The sequence below is a fragment of the Orcinus orca genome, chromosome 1, assembly GCF_937001465.1.
Source record: "Orcinus orca chromosome 1, mOrcOrc1.1, whole genome shotgun sequence".
NCBI classification, from domain to species: domain Eukaryota; kingdom Metazoa; phylum Chordata; class Mammalia; order Artiodactyla; family Delphinidae; genus Orcinus; species Orcinus orca.
Window position 1 is genome coordinate 178,641,311 of NC_064559.1, and position 12,394 is coordinate 178,653,704.

Here is a 12,394-nt window from a genome sequence, read left to right on the forward strand (position 1 = left end):
GCTGATCCCTATAAACTGTGTCATCTGGACTGTCTTGTGGGTTTTCAGTTCAGATCAGCCAGTGTCCTGATTGATCAGCCAGTGTCCAGCCTGATTCAGTGTCCATTTCCTGCCCCAGCTCCTGAGCTCCTGAAGGATAGGAACATTATCTTAGTCATCTCTGTATGTAAAGGTGATTTGGTCATAAAATGTTAACTGAATCAATCAGAACTGTGCTGGAGATCTGTCTTTTTCCATGAATCTTGCAAAGCAGAACAAAGAACAAACTTAATTAACAGCATACTCTTAATTTCCATTTCTAGGAAAGCAACACGGATTCTTTCCACATCACTTCTTCCCGGGGTTCCTCGTGCCTTCAGGTATGGCCCCAGTGTCCCAATGCAATACCTAACAGGGACCCAGGAAATGCCTTTTTGAATTAGGATGTTGATTACAATTGCATGTCCAAATGCATTATTTTATACGAGCTACATATCCTGTATGTGAAACCTTTCACACATAATTGCTAGTGCAGTATATCAAACAATTTGCTCAACCCTTCAGGCTTCTAAGGTGCTTAATCTCTTTTATTAAGTGACTTTCCTCAATTAAGTAACCATCCCGGTCTCCTTCCTCTAGGCCCTGTTGCTACAGATAAACGAACCTGTGCTCTGGAGTTGCTGGATAATATATCAGCACTTCCAGCTGATTGAAGGTGGTCAGTGCTGGGAACGCAGATATGAGGGAAGGCTGGCAGGTTAAACATATGACTCAGAGGTCAGATCCAGGGAGAGAGAGAAGGCACAGGGGAAGGCTCAGGTCAAAGAGTTCAGGTAGAAGAGGTCAGAATCTGAACAAGGGGTCTAAGGCCATGGGCACCACCAAGAATCATAGACCTTCTAAAGCAGGGCAACCTATGTGCTTCCTTCCCAGATCACCCCTCCCCCAATAACTATTCTCAGAGCGTAGGAACAAGTGGCTGAAGTATAGGGGGAGAGGGTGGAGATCAGGGTAGCCCCTGGTATAGGCTAAAGATTAAGGATTTTTGTTCGCATTTCTAGCCTCTTTGGTTGGGTTAGAGAGTCTTATTTTCTTTAGTGTTTACTAGTAAATCATAATGCGCTTACATCTTTATAAGTACATTAACCCTTTGGAGACTCACAGGATGTGAGAGCTGGAAGAATTCCTAGAGATTATTCATATTACCTTTATTTTATTTATGAGAAAATGGAGGCCCACAGAGATTGTTAAGTGTTATTGTTAGGACAATTTATGTTATAGACAGAAAACTAAACTCCAACAATATAAGGGATTTATTGGCTCATATAACTGGAAAGTATGGGGTAACAGCTTCAGGTGTGGCTTGATCTAGCTGCTCACTGCTCAACAATGTAACTGAGGTTCTGTTTATTTTCCATTTTTCCCATTAAGCCTTTCTCAGGATTCATCCACTGTCTGGCAATCTAGTCTCTATCCTTGTTGTCACATGTGGTTGCATTAATTCTAGACCTTACATCATTGATAGGAGCTACAGCAGAGAGAGGAATCTTCTTTTTGTCAGAAGCCCTTGAAAATGTCTTCTCAAATCTCATTGCCTTGACTGGGTTTCATGTCTGCCTTTGAACTAATTTCTATAACTAAATGGTATAGAATGATTGCTTTAAGTCAATCAGGCCCAACTCCTGGAGTTTGCGGTCAGGTTAAGCAAGACTATATGGATTAGAATGGAGAAAAGGTGGTTTTCCAAAGAAATTTTGTAGTTCTGATGGTGGGACAATGGAGGAATGGATACTGGGGAGTCTGACTGCAAGCATCCAAGGGCAGCGACTTACCCAAGGTCAAGTAGCTGGTCATGGCCAAGTTAAAACTAGAACCCAGCTCTTCTCACTCAGCATCTGCATAGGGATGGTTCTACAATCCCTCTTAAGGTAGTACATGTTTCACAATAGACATCAGATGGAACTATGGATTTACTTGTTATGTTCAATTTATTCTTCCGCTATCATTACAAATAACCACAAAAACACACCTTGCTATTTAGTCACAGTAATGAGTACAATTGTCTGAGCCACTTAATTTTGCATCTCATTAAGCCATGAAGGCTTTCAGGAGAAATTGAGTAGATTTTAGAGATGAGAACTATATCATTTAAATAAATGTTCTTTAGTCTTACTGAGGTTTTAGCCATCTTTTGGAAAATGTTTTGGAACTGGAATTCAGTTTGGGGGCAACTGTATAGATGCTTTAGGGCTGAACTTCTGCTTTTTATCTTTCTGGGAAAAATCCTTGTTAATGTCCCTCAATGAGAGACACTTATTCAGTGTCTTATTCACATATTCAGGAATTACAGAGGCAAAGAAGAAGAAAGGAGGGTTCTGAGCACCTGCCATGTGCCAGGCGCTGTGCTAAGCGCTAAGGATACGAAAGAGAAGGGTATAGCCCTCCAGGAACTCCAAGTTTAGTGGAAGAGGAAGATAATTAAATGGATAAGTAAAATACTACACCATTAAGTGCAGTAACAGCTGGAAGAATAGGGTGCTTTGAGAACACAAAGGAAGCAGAATATTGGGAACAGGGAAGAGCTAGGGAAGGCTTTCTGAAGGAGGAGAACTCCTTAAAGAACGGTTGAAGTTAGCTGGTGGAAAATAGGGAAGGTTATTCTACCCAGAGGGGACTCATGAACGCTGAGGCATGAAATCTTACAGTGAGTTTCCGTGAAACTCCAAGTAATTCAGAAGGGCCAGGCAGGGGGTGGGGAGAGAAGACGTGGGAGGGGCAGGCAGGGTCAGGGTCATGAAGCTTGGAGTCTATCCTATGGGTGATAGGATGCCTCTGAACAGTTTTAGGTAGGGAAAGACATGGTTTGTGTCTTGGACATATTACTGTATTCATTTGGATCTATGTTTGCAGGCAACCCTGGTTAACTTCCAAAAAACGAATTCACTGGAGAGCTATGGGATCATTCAGAAAACCGAAGGAAAAGCTGCAGCACCCAGGCTCTGAAAAGAGCTCCCAGGACAGAAATATCAGGAATTGACTGGCAGTCTCCTTGGTCGGGGAAAATCAGGTCCAACCACCTTCTGTTTTTATTTTGCTCTGTGCAGGATTCAAATTCCAGAAGAAGGATGTTGTATTGTCCCAGCTTGAGGGCACACCCAGCCTGAACCAGGTAGAGTCGGCATCTTGATTGGCAGTCTCACCAAGCCTATATCTTACGGGGGAGGGTGGGTTCTTAAAGCAAAATCAGGGCGTTGCTCTCATAAGAATGAGGAATGCTCGCTATGTCAGCTAAAGCAGTGGGTATCCACCTTACCAGCTGTTTGGGAGCTCGATGTGAAGGGGACAAAAGATGAAGGGAATTGGCAAAAGATGATAGAGTGTGGACTAGCACACTCTATTTTGGTAGTCACAATAGGGAAGAACGGTGGGATGTAAGGACATTTATGGGATCAAGATTGGTGGTTGACTCTAGAAGAAGAGCAAGGGAAGAATCTAGGATGACTCCCAGGTCCCAGCATGCAGTGATAGATATCACTATTAGAGAGATGGCAGAGCAGGGGCAGCGAAGGTGACAAATTTCTTAGGACATGCTGAGTTTGAGAAACCTGTGGGACATCAGGTGCATGTAAGAATTTGAAGCTCAGTAACTGAACTCATGGACATGGCTGATAGAACCTAGGAAGGATTTTGGGAGGAGCCATGGAAAACATCAATATTTAAAATGTTTGCCAAGGAAATGAAGGTCAAAAGACAGAAAGAATGGAGAGAAGGGGGAGAACCAGGAATGTTCAGGGTCATAGAAAGCCAAAGGATTAAGGGAGACATCAATTTTGAGCTCTAGTGCAGGCAGAAGCCACATTCTAGAGAACTAATATATATATGGGAGATGAGGAAGTAGAAGTAAAAACATGCAGACCACCCTTGCAAGAATCTTGGATGAGAAGGGCTGGGAAAGTGCATGGTAATTGGAAAGGGTACAGCCTCAAGGGAGTTAGGTGTGGTTTTTAAAAAATTGTAGCTTGATTAAAAAAAAATTGAGATATAATTCACATACCATACAATTCACTCTTTTAAAATGTATTACTCAGTGGTTTTTAGTATATCCACAGAGTTGTGCAATCATCACTCCTATCTAATTCCAGAACATTTTCATCACCCCAGAAGAAACCCCATGCCCATTAGCCGTCACTTTCCATTCTCCCTTCCCCCAGCCCTTGGCAACCACCAACCTATTTCCTGTCTATATAGATTTGCCTATTCTGGACATTTCATACAAGTGGACTTATATACAATATGATCTTTTGCGCCTGGCTTCTTTCACTTAGTTTTCAATGTTCGTCCATATAATATCATGGATCAGTAATACTTCAGTCCTTTTCATAGCCCAATGAAATTCCACTGTATGGATAAACCATAATTTGTTTATCCATTCATCAAACGATGGACATTCGATTATTTCCAATTTTGGGCCATTATGAATATGCTACGACATTTGTGGACAAGTTTTTGTGTAGATATATGTTTCCCTTCTTATTTACAGGCTGAGGGTGGCGAGAGCCGCAGAGGGAGCGGTGAGATATACAGGGGTGGGGGGGGTGGGGAGAAGGAAGTAGGCGCTGGAGAGAGGCTACTTTCTTCAACATCCCTCTTACGTCCTCTGTCGGCACAACCTTAATGTCCTAACCTCGCTTCACAACTACTGGACCTTCTGCACACCCATCACACTTGTTGACCAGGGAGCGAATCCAGCGCGTGGATAAAGCACCCCTAGACCTGTCGCAGATACGTCCGGGCCAGCTGTTCGTTTTCTGTAGTTCCTAGTTTCGCGGTCTCCTGTAGTTAGAGCCTGGCTCATTCCGGTTTGACTTTTTTTCCCGCAGATTCGTTCACAGGTGAATAAAGAAAATTCACCGTGAAGTCTGAGTCTGACTGCTGGTTCTTCAGGTCACCCAAGGCTCTCAGTCTTTCCGGATAAGGAAGGATGCCCAATACCAGCTGTAGCGGACCCAGAAATCCAGCACTCAGCACTTACGCGTTGCCCATCGCAGCCACCGCGCACGCGCCGCTTCGCCGCCAAGGAGGGGGTGGGGAGTGGGCGGGGCGGTTATCTCCCGGACCAATCGGAAGCGAGGGGCCCCGCCCTCCGGGCCGGTGGACCGAGCTTGACCCCAGCGGTGGGCGGAGGAGGCGGGGCCAGCCGTGCGGCCGCGGAGGGGGCGGGGCCCAGGGCCTGGAGGCGGGGCCTGGGGCTGTCAGTCCCGCGCCCGCCGCCGCCGCCGCCGCGGTTCCTTACATGTCGTGGCCCCGGTGGCTGCTGGCGCTGCCGACCGCCGTCCGTCGCCCCGGCATCCCGAGCCGCCTCCCGCCGTGCCGGCCCGGCGCGCAGGTAAGGCCGGCTGCGCTGCCGAGCCATCGCGTCCCCCTACTCGGCAGCGGTCCGCCGCGCGGGCGCCCCCTCCGGGCTGTGTCAGCGCCGCGGCTCCCCTTGCCTCCCGGGGGCGGTCCCGGGGGGCGGGACGACCGTCCTCCCCATCCCCCCCACACCTCCGGGCGCCGCGCCTGCAGCCGGGTCCCCGGGCCGCGCCTCCGCATCCCGGCGTGGGGCTGGTCCCGAGCACCCCCATCTCGGGCCGATTACACAATCGCTGGGGCTGGGGGCAGGGGCCCCTCCCGAGCCTCGGCCCCACACCTGTCCCCGTGCCGCGCTCCCAGGCAGAGGGCAGACAACCAGCGCGACAGCGGGGGCCCGGAAAGTTTCACTTTGTGGTCCGGGTTTGTTGACATCTGAGAGATGCGGAGAGATGGAGGCTGAGCTGCGAGGATGCGCCTTGCGAGCAGCGTTGCCTTTGCCCCGGGGTGGCCCTGGTCCAGGTTTCCTTTCCAGAAGTCCTGCCGAGAGCCCTGCTCTGGGCTGGAGGCTGCTGCAGGGCACACAGGTCTCTCTCCGCTTGTACGTTAGCGAGCCTATTCCCTAGCTTGCAGCATCCTGGGGAAAGCTCAGCCCCTCGCTCTTCCCCCTTTCCTAATTGAGCATTGACAGAACGTGTGGACGAATTTACTTAGCATTTCCCTGACACTTTGTATTTGCGAGGCGCGTTGCCATCCCTGATTAGTTAATTAACAAGGTGGGAAAGCAAAATAAATCCTGAAACGCATGGCTAATGCTTTTAGTCTAGCAACTCTGAGAACCACTGAGAGCTTTAGGCTGTTTGCGGTGAGAGATGCTTTTGGCCGAGGTGCTGCCGGTAGAGCTATTCAGTGTCTTCTGGTTGCCTGAGAAGGCTTTGGTGATAATGGCAAGGCTTTCTCTGCCTCTCCCTGCTTATACTGTTTATTAAGGGTCGCTAATCTATGGTGGGTTATTTGGGTTTCTTCACTTAAGCAAAGGAGGAATTAGAAGTGTTGCTGACAAAGCAGTTAAGGAAAACAAACAAACAAAAAAACCCCAAAACCCTGAGGTTCAAATAAGTTTGGATAGTTGTCTGCTTTACCAGGTTACCCCTCCTGTGCAGCAAACCTTGGCTTTTCCTGTTCTCTCCCTATCTTCCTGGTAGGACTGTATCCATCTGGGCTGGCGTTACTGGTTCTGCATTTAGTCCATACACCTCTTGCTGCCTGTGGTTTACAAACCTGCCTAGGGACATCCTCTAAGAGTGGGCTTAATTAGCACTTTTTTCTGCCCATTAAGCAATACAGCTTGAAATCTCTTGTAATCAGGCACTGTTGTAGTGTTGAATCTTTAATAATGTCTAATTCATTTTAATAGCGTTTCTATAATAATCTTTCTATTAGTATGCCAGTTCTGCAACACCAGTACTTGTATAGAAGCAGCAATTTACTCGAAATATTGTCATGGCAAAAACAATTCTTCAACGTTTTTGCAGCCTACTTTACTTAGATAATTACTGCTAGAGGCTGTTAAGGTTTTTTATTCTTTGGTGCGGTAGGTGTTACAATGCTTTTGATCTATGAGGTCATTATGAGGTCATTCCTACTTGTAGAAATGATTTCAGTCACGGTGTCACTTAAATATTTTGTGGACTAATAGCATGTGAGTTTTCCCGACATGCTGATTTCTTTTTGAACAAGGAACCGAGTTAACAAGATTTAGTTTTGATTTGCCAGCTTAAATTTTAAGAAGGATGATATTTACTGTATTTGGGGGACTATATTAGTACTATGATGCTGATTTTATTAGCATAGGTATCAGGCATTGTTTTGGGTGCCTTACAGATGTTAACTTATCTAATTCTCACAACAATCCTATAAGGGAGGTACTATCATTACCCCAGTTTCAGACTATGAAATTGAGGCCCAGTTGATCGACTCAGGTCACATAGTTAAGTAAACGACAGCTAGATCCTAACGTAGGCAGCCTGAGTTCAGAGTCCAAGTACTTAACCACTGTGCTATCCTGCCTCTGTAGGTTATTTTTTTTCCAGCAAGTATTTATTTCTACCTGCTGCCTGCATACACCCTGCACTGTGGGGAGAAGAGCACTTACAGTGTAATAACAAACACTGGGCTAAGAGTTCTTATTCTGGCCTTAACTCTGTCACCAACTAATCTGTGATTTTGAGGAGGGTACCTGATCTCCCTGCCTCCCATTTCCTCATTGGTGGAATAATAGCAATTGAAGCAGATGAACTAACTAGCCTTAACCTCCTGGGGAGCTGGAGAGATGAGTCAATGCATGTAAGAATTAAATTTCCTCCTCCCTAAGGCACAGTATAAGATCAAGTATCAAATGAGTGGCGTGTGTGCGCATGCGTATGTGTATGTGTCATGGAGAAGGACTGGAGGGCACACGATGTATGCTTGCCAGTGGCCACCATGCACTGCACCATGGGAGTGCGGTGGTCGAGAGACTTTATCTTAAATATTTCAGTATTGTTTTATTCTGTTGCCACCAGCATCATTCCTTTGTAATTAAAAAAATAAAAGACAAGCAGAAAAGAAGTCATGCTGTGGAAGTGGGGTAATCATGTGCTGGACAATGCAGGAGCATTCGTGGAGGACCGTTTGACATCACTTTGCAGGAGACTTGGGGTCAGATGATGGCAGGACCTGGATGGCAGGACCTGAATGGCGGATCCAGGAGTTCCCAGCATTGTGGCAAGTCAGGGTTGAAAGGAAACTTTAAGGTCACTGTATCTAACAGCCTCCACCCCTTTCTCCCTTCACCATCTATACAATGGATGAACCCCCCACGTGTGCATACCTGTTTCACTCAGTGCTTATCCTGCTGCTGCTTGGGCACCTCCTGAGCCAGCCATTTGGTGTGTTTCACAAATCTGTGCACAGAAGCAGCTGGGATTGTATCCAGTGATAGGGAACGAAAAACCACAGAAGGATTCTGGGCCCTTCTGGATTGTGCTCTTGAAAGATCAACATCTGTGTGAAACCTGGATTAGAAGGGAAACTCTAAACCAGGAAGACAAGTTAGGAGGCCTTGGCCAGAATCTAGGATTGAGGGGATCCAGACTGAGACAGGTGGCGGCCTGGGATTGAAGAAGTAATGGATCCCAAAAGACAGAATCCCCTGCACCCAGCATCTGCCTGTCCACAAGCGTCAGAGGAACATGTCAACATCTCTCTGGAGTCGGGTGGGGGGGGGGCGTTGGGAGTGGAGCTGGGAAGTCCAGTGCTGTGGGGAGGAGAGGCAACTTTGTATGTATATCCCCCAAAGCTGAATAACAGACTGTGGCTAGTGTAAGCCCTGTGCAGAGTGGAAAGCAGATTTTCTTTCTTTTCAGGAGGGGAGTGTACCATGGGAAACTCCCTCTGCCTAATGAAGAAATAGAATAGTATTTCTCCTTGGGTGTTGTAACCTCTCACACTGCTTTTTTAGCCTTGTGTTTTGCTTCTTGGCCATGATGGGGATCTGGTGGTGTTTGAAGCCATACCAGGAGGACGTGATGCTTTCTTCTCATTTCACTGGGAAATCTTCTTTGGGGGCTTCCGTTCTCCAGTGATACCTGTTGAGTGTGAGCTGTAGAGCTACCACACCTCATGGGGAGTGCTCAGAGAGGCATTAGGAGTTTTTCTCTCCAATGCAGATTGCATGTCACTTCAGAGAAGGCTTGGCATCAAATGGTTACCACATTGACTGGAGAGCAGGATAATTTGGAGGAAACAAATAAGATTTACACAGGAAGCCACAAAGACAGGAGAAATAGTTGCGAGCTTTGTAAGTTAATTTTTCTCTTGTTCCTTTATGTATTTCTGGCTTAGGATGCGACATTTCTTCAGTTCTGTATTCATATTTACAAATTTATAAGTTGAAATACTTTGTCTAATAGTGTATGTGGAAATAAACTGTATAATCTCATTTTTTTTTTTTTTGCCAGGACAATATTGGCCTTGGTTTTCCACTATCTTTTAGACTAGTGGTTTTCAACTAGGGGCGATTTCGCCTCCTAGGGAACACTTGGCAATGTCTGGAGACATTTTTGGTTGTTGCGACTGGGGACAGCATACCTGCTACCGGCATCCAGTGGGTAGAGACCAGGGAAGCTGCTGAACATCCCACAATGCACAGGATGGCCCCCCAAACAAGGGATTGTTCAGACTGAAATGCTCATAGGGTTGAGATTGAAAAACTCCACTTTAGATGTTAAAAACGTTTCTTATTAGGAGCATATTGAGGCTAGAGGGAAGAGGAAGAAGAGGGAAATATGAAGTGTTCCTCGAGTCCTTGCAAGTGATAACAGCACCCTCCCTTCTGACAGGCAGGAGGGAGAAGCAGCGAAACAAGCCTCCGGAACACAGGCGTTCCTCTGCCACCCAGGAGCTATTTCCATAACTGGATTGCTCAACACAGTAGTTTGGAACAGGAAGTAGAGGCCCTTGGAGTGGGAGGAGGCTGTCAGGGTAATTTGTGGAGGCACAAGGGTTTATAGGCCAAGAAGGGAAGCTGGGTCCTGCCAGAATAATTCTGAAAAGTTCTAGGAAACTTTTCTAAAGGTGGTTTTGTTGAGGACACTGCGTGTAATGCTTCAAAGACACAATCTCTGTCCTGGGAGTACAGGAACCCTGTAGGCTGTCGATCTGAGCACTTCCCGGATTCTTCCATTGTCTAGACACAGAGTGGAGAGTGAAGAGCGCTTGGTTTTGTTTTCAGGTTGTAGCTGTGTCCTCCTGCAACCTTTCTTTCAAAACTTTTACATTATGGAAAATGTTATCATGCCTTTCTATGGTGAGGGCGACTCCTAGGCTATTAATAAGAGTTATCTACTCTGTGCCTCTATTATGCACCAAGCACTTTACTTATATTGATTCCATTCCTTAGAACCTTTCTAGGTAGGAATTAGTATTCCCAGGTTGCAGATGAGGACACTGAGTTTTGGAGAAGTTACGGAAAGCTAAGAGGTAGCATTGGGTTTTAACCCAGTTTGTTTGATTCCAAAGCCCTAATTCTTTCCATTAGGCCTTGTCTCTCATGGGTAAAATTGGTGGGAGTTTGTACCAGGACTGGTAGAGAAAATGAAGGCAGGTGCTGTGAAAGGGGACCGAGAGCTCTGGTTCCCCCAGCTAATGAAATCTTCATACTGAACCCCCTGGGAAACATTGCTCTTGAGGGTGATAAATTACCTGTGTCCTATTTTTGAGCTGACTGTATAAAACAGAATTGCACACGGGTAGCCCTGAACCAAATTTGGTTAGCAGATGTGTTTTATTTGGTCTGTGCAGTGTTTTATTTTTTAAAAACTGGATTAGTTGAAAGTGGGAGATTTCACACTACAATTTCCAAATTGCCAAATTTCTTGGTTTCTCTTGAACCATCAGAAGATCTGGCAACGGCGGGTCCACATTCCTCCTTGGCAGTAGTTAGTTATAGTAGCCACCCCTCTTTGGATGTAGCAGAGACTCCCTAGTTTGCCATCTTTACCATCCTGCCCAATTCACTCATTTATATCACTTGCCAGGACTCTGAAGGCATTTGTTAGAGGCACCCTTGTAGAAGTCACACCCGTTCTCTCTGCCAGTGTCAGGGATGTGTTAGTGGAGGCTTGTTCTGTATCTGAATTAAAGATCCCCAGCATCTTTCCCATTTGTAAAGAGTCTGGAGAGGGTGACTCTACTTGGCATGTGAACAGACCCCAGCCACCGTCTATCCCCCCAACAGTGGGTAATTGGACTCTGGAAGGGTTCTTGGACTAAGGCAGACCAATCTGATATTTGGGATTTAGACACCAAGCTGAGGAACCTCAGGTGGGAAGAACTTGTAGACTCAGGCTGAAAATGGTGATGTTGGAGGTGGCTGAGTGAGCAGAGAAGCTGGACGGCAAGTAGTGAGAGACAGTGTGGCAGCAGAGAGAGAGGAGCTGCCCAGTCTCTGCTTTCACTCTACTTCCTGCAGTTGGGTTCCTCTGTAGCCACAGCATTCATTCAGTGACACTTACTGTGCACTTACTATAATGCCAAGCGCCGTTTAGATGCTTGTGATATATCAGTGAACAAAAACAGACAAAGGCCCTGTTCTCATAGAGCTTATATCTTGGTGGGGGAAAGCAAACAACGCCAAACAAAGAAGCAAGTAAGTATAAAATATGTAAGGTGGTGATAAGTGCCAAGACGAGAAATAGACTGGGTAAGGAGACGTGGAGTGGATGTGCAGGGTGGTGATGCTGTGTGAGAGAGGTTGTTCAAGGAAGACCTCCTGACATAGTGATATTTGAGCAGAGATGTGAATGAAGTGAGGAGTGAGCCATGAGGGAACCTAGGGGTGGAGCAGTTTAGCAAGTGCAAAGGTCCTGAGGTGGGAGTATGCTTGACCTGTTTGGAAAACAACAAGGAGGATATGGTGGCTAGAATGCAACAATCATGGGAGAAGGGGAGGGGGAGGGAATTAGAGTCTCACAGCCATGCTAAAGACTTTGGATTTTATTCTAGTGAGGTAGGAAGCCATTAGAAGATTTTGAGCATAGGTGGCATGAGCTGGCTTATGTCTTAAAAATGTAAATGTTGCTGTTTACAATGGCCAAGACATGGAAGCAACCTAAATGTCCATTGGCAGATGAATGGATAAAGAAGATGTGGTACATATATACAATGGAATATTACTCAGTCATAAAAAAGAATGAAATAATGCCATTTGCAGCAACATGGATGGACCTAGAGATTATCATACTAAGTGAAGTAAGTCAGAAAGAGAAAGACAAATACCATATTTTATCACTTATATGTGGAATCTAAAATATGACACAAATGAACTTATTTATAAAACAGAAACAGACTCATAAACGTAGAAAGCAAACTTATGGTTACCAAAGGGGAACAGGGGTGAGGGGAGGGATAAATTAGGAGTTTGGGATTAGCAGATACAAACTACTATATATAAAATAGATAAACAAGGCCCTACTGTATAGCACAGGGAACTATATTCAGTATCTTATAATAACCTATAATGGAA

General features: G+C 45.9%; 1 protein-coding gene across 2 annotated transcripts in view; it reads left to right on the forward strand.

The window, feature by feature from the left end:
• The first annotated feature begins 5,230 nt into the window (after positions 1–5,230).
• HIVEP3 (HIVEP zinc finger 3) overlaps positions 5,231–12,394 on the forward strand; it is a 500,469-nt gene continuing 493,305 nt past the window's right edge. For both annotated transcript variants that reach the window (XM_033421978.2, XM_012531907.3), the window contains exon 1: positions 5,231–5,365. The gene's annotated coding sequence lies outside the window, so the exon portion shown is untranslated. The remainder of the gene's footprint in view (positions 5,366–12,394) is intronic.